The following is a 4,819-nucleotide window of genomic DNA, read 5'->3' on the forward strand; positions in this document are numbered from 1 at the left end:
AGTCTCACTGGTATCATTTGCTCCCTTTCTTCCAGTGATTTTAACAAACTTTTCAAGCAAGGAAAACAAAATATTTTCTTTTTCACTGGCCACCTACAACAGCCATTTTCCTCATCATTTCTCCCATAAGTTGCTCAGAGGAAGCTGTGTCCAAGTTTCCAAGAGTTCCTTCAGAGAGAACCACAACCTCCTCAGAGGACAGGAACCATGCTGTTGTCAAAGGCACGTGGGGTCAGACAACTGTACCCTGAACCCACTATGGCAAAATAATGTCGCAATCTGCTTAAGAAAATTGTTGGAGAGATTCCTCTGCCCCTATTAAGGTGCTAAAAAGACCAAATCTAAGGTGGATTTTATTGAATGTAAATGTGAGGTAGAGAAAGAGATGGAAAGAAAGAGAAAAGGGGGGAGAGTAAGGGAGTGACAGGGACAGAGACCTCACCTGGGGCAGGGAAAGTGTGACGTTGTCCCCTGTGTGTGTGGCCTTCCTGGGGTGGGGGATTTTCACCTGACCCAGTTTGGGTAAGGGGGGTGTTGTTCACCCCTGAGCAGGGATTACCCCACTGTTTCAGGTTGCCATGCAAGATGTAACCAAATGCATGTTTTCAATCCCCATCTTCATCAACTGCTATAAACAGGTGGGGTAGGGTTCTTTATCTCTTCCATGACTCACCCCTGATAACACCCTCCAGGGGAGATATCTTCTGTGAATGGGCCATTGAGTGTCACTGCAGGACTGATAAAATTCCATCATCCCATTGTGGGATGCTCCGCCCAGGGGGAGGACCCGAGCATTCCTACCTGGATATAAGCATAGGCTGGAAATACCAGGAGCAGCTTGCCTACTGGATTCCCAGAGGACAAGAGCTCCATAACTAACCACTGGACCTTCAGAGGAAGACCAGACCCTTCTACAGGATCACTGCTCTGACAGAATCACGTTCATCACTCCAACAGGACTGCAGCCACCATTTAATAGGACTGCAGCCAGCACCGTGACCAACAGGGTGTCAGGTTATATCCTGACTCTGTAAGTTTAAGGCAGGGTTTCTGTATCATTGCCTTGATCCTAACTTTGTTTTTGAATTGTAATTCTGGTTTAGACTCTCCCCCAGGTTTGCCTTCAGTCTGGTGCAAAATTTAGTGTGCTGATTCCTTGTTTTCCTCCCAAAACGGGATTTCCCATTCCTAAAACGTAGCCAGATGGAGGGAGAGACTGCGAGGAAGAGGAAGATGCCTCAGGACACCCAGGCAGGTGAGGAGGAAGTGAGTGCCCCTTTCCCCCTCTCTCCTGCTCCATCTCCCAGCCCAGCACGGCCCCCAGCTGCAGTACAACCCTGCTGCCAACGCCGTCCTGCTGGGGATGCACTGGGGGGATCTCCTTGTCCTTCCCTGTGGCACGGAGGCAAATCCCATCCTCTCCTTGTCCTTCCTGCCCCAGACAAGGAGCTGAGGATAGAGACCAAGAAGGACAAATTCCCCCAAAAGAACCTCGTGGAAGAGGCCATTTTGTGCAGTGCCACGGTGCAGAATTCCAACTGGGAGGAAATGCCTCAGAGATCCCACAGGAAGAGGGGCTCCAAAGCCAGCCCAGTGTGCTCTGAGGAGGAAAGACCCACCCTGAGCCATGAAGGTGGACAGAGCTTGAGCCAAAGCTCAGCGCTGGTGGTCCATGAGCAGCTTCATGATCGGAAGAAGCCCTACAAGTGCTCAGAGTGTGAGAAGAGCTTCAGGCACAGCAGCACCCTGATGAGCCACCATATGATCCACACCGGGGAATGGCCCTACAAGTGTGGGGAATGTGGGAAGGGCTTCAGCTACAGCTCCGCCCTCATCACCCACCAATGCATCCACACTGGGGAGAAGCCCTACGAGTGTGCCCAGTGTCAGAAGAGGTTTCAGACCAGCTCCAGTCTCCTCCAGCACCAGCAGATTCACACAGATGAGAGTCCCTTCTGCTGCCCTGACTGTGGGAAGGGCTTCAAGCGCAACTACACCCTCGTCAGCCACCGGCGCATCCACACTGGGGAGAGGCCCTACGAGTGTCCTGAGTGTCAGAAGAGGTTTCACACCAGCTCTGATCTCCTCCTGCATGAGCGGATTCACACGGATGAGAGACCCTTCCTCTGCCCTAGCTGCGGGAAGGGCTTCAAGCGCAACTCCCACCTCATCAGGCACAAGCAGACCCACACTGGGGAGAGGCCCTACGAGTGTGGGGAATGTGGGATGAGCTTTAGCCAGAACTCTAACCTGATCTCCCACCAGAAGACCCACACCAGAGAACGGCCCTATGAATGTGGGGAATGTGGGAAGAGCTTCAGTCTGAAGTCTCTCTTGAGCTGCCACCAGAGGATCCACTCTGGGGAAAGGCCATACAAGTGTGGGGAATGTGGAATGACCTTTACTAGGAGGCCCCAATTGATCATCCACCAAATGACCCACACTGGGGAGAAGCCCTACAAGTGCCCTGACTGTCAGAAGAAGTTTTATACAAGTTCTCATCTCCTCCAGCACCAGCGGATTCACACAGATGAGAGGCCCTTCCGCTGCCCTGACTGCGGGAAGGGCTTCAAGCACAACTCCACCCTCATCACCCACCGGCGCATCCACACTGGGGAGAGGCCCTATGAGTGTCCTCAGTGTGGGAAGAGCTTCTCCAGCAGCTCTCACTTGGCCAGACACCAACGGAGTCACCAGTAAAAGAAACCCTGCACATGCCCCAGTTGCAGGAAGAGTTCATGCACTGCTCCAGCTTTATCCCCCATGGGAGAACCCACGTTGGGAAGAGCCCTGGGGACCCATTTTCCCTGTGATCCATGCTGGGAAGACAGCTGTACCTTTCCTGCTCCTGCCAATGATATGATGTGGGATGGAAGAACATGAGGGTCTGGCCATGGCCCTGTCATTACATTTACTCCCACCTCAGGTCATTCCTAGGGGCAGGAAAGGGACTCTCTCTCTCCCTGAAGAGAAGGGTGTCCTTTCCAGGCAGGGGAAATTGTGGCCAGGCAGACCCAGTGAATTGTGTTTAGTTTTCCCTGTAAATAGTTTTTCTTATCCCTTCTGTTATCAATATAATTTCTGTTCCATTTTTTCCTTATCTCATTGCTTTTCCCAATAAATTGTTCTTATCCCAGCCCGGGATCTTTGCCTTTTGTGCTTTCCATGGGAGGCTGGAGGGCAGTGAAGGCAGGGCGGTTTTAGCGGGAGCAGGAAATTGGGGAATCCCATTCCTGAAGCCCGGCCCATGGAAACCGAGCATCCCAGCTGGCCCCAGCCCTGGTGGCCATGGCAACAGCCTTGAGAGCGGGTCCCTGGCTGGGGCTGTGGGAACCTGTTCCCTCTGGTGCCCAGGGACAGGAGTGGAGGGAACGGCTGCAGCTGAGTCAGGGCAGGCTCAGGTTGGATGTCAGGGAAAGGTTTTTGCCCAGAGGCTGCTGGGGCCCTGCCCAGGCTCCCCAGGGAAGCTCCAGGGCTCTCTGAGCTCCAGCAGCGTTTGGACAGCACTGCCAGGCCCAGGCTGGCATTGTTGGGGTGTCCTGTGCAGGGCCAGCAGTTGGACTGGAGGATCCTGATGGGTCCCTCCCAGCTCAGCCAATTCTGTGGTTCTGGGATCCCATGAGCCTGGGGATGGGGCTGCAAATGGTTGCCGTAACATTGGGCTCTGGCTGCAGGCCCAAGCTGGTCTCCATGACAACCACCCCTGGCATGGGGTCTCCATGGAGCTGTTGAGGGACTGAGCATAGCAACAGGGGTCTGGTGATGGTTGCCATGGAAACTGACCATAGCAACGGGTCCTGGTGGTGATTGCCTGCTAGGGATCAGATTTGTCACAGGCCCTCAGAGGGGTTCCATGGGGACTTTCCAAGAGTCTCCAGGCTGTTCCAGAGCTGGAATGTCACAGGCAGAGACAGGCGCTCCATGGAGACCTCCCAGGGCTTTCTGGGAATGGTAAAGAGCCCTGTGGTCAGAGGCAGTCACAGCCATTCCATGGTGACATCCCAGGGGACCTTGGGCTGCAAAGGCTCTGATCTGTCACAGGCACTCACGGGGGTTCCACGGTGACATCCCAGGAGTCCCCAGGCTGCCAAAGAGCCGGGATGTTCCAGACACTCACAGGGGTTCCTGTCATGGGCACAGTGGGAGCTTCAGGCAATGTTTATTAGAGACGCTCATGTTGGGTCACGAGGTGCAGAAAGGAGCCCCAGTAGCCCCCACAGATCCCAAAATACCCCCAAGGACCTCCAGGCTTTCTCAACTCCTTCTGTGAGAGGAGCCTTGGAGCAGTGGTTTCCAATCCCAGTTCCAGACTTTTACAGAGTTTGTGTGTAAAGAATTATAAAATTGGAATTAAATCTTTGTAGAATTTGTCCCACAGGATTAGGGATGGCAAACCAGATAGTTTTATATAAATATGTATGATATATTATGGTAATGATTAGAGAAAATTGCCTGAATCATAAATATTTAACCAGGATGTAAGAGATGTATAATATATTATACAGAGCACTAAGAAATTATTTCAAAGGAACTGCATTAAAGCAAAATCTGTAATTATGCAGAGATCGATGTTACTCCTGCAGACCAATGACTGTGTGCAAATCCCTTCGACTCAGGATGGAGCAGTGACCTTGAGGGGTGTCCCCACTGCAGGGAGGAATTTTCACACCCCCCAAGAAGGGAAATGTCAGGAGATGTTGCCATTAAAATTTGGGATGGGGCTTTTCTAGTCTGAGGTGCTGCCCTGTCAGTCAGATGTGCCCAGGCTGTGCCAGCTCAGCAGCTCTGCAGAAGCTCTCAGTGGTGTGTCACTTGGTTG

At 52.6% G+C, this 4,819-nt stretch overlaps 1 pseudogene; it reads left to right on the plus strand.

The window, feature by feature from the left end:
• Nucleotides 1–207: 207 nt before the first annotated feature.
• LOC134433853 (zinc finger and SCAN domain-containing protein 2-like) lies at nucleotides 208–3,694 on the plus strand (annotated as a pseudogene).
• Nucleotides 3,695–4,819: the final 1,125 nt, after the last annotated feature.

This window comes from Melospiza melodia, unplaced genomic scaffold, assembly GCF_035770615.1.
Source record: "Melospiza melodia melodia isolate bMelMel2 unplaced genomic scaffold, bMelMel2.pri scaffold_28, whole genome shotgun sequence".
Taxonomy (NCBI): domain Eukaryota; kingdom Metazoa; phylum Chordata; class Aves; order Passeriformes; family Passerellidae; genus Melospiza; species Melospiza melodia.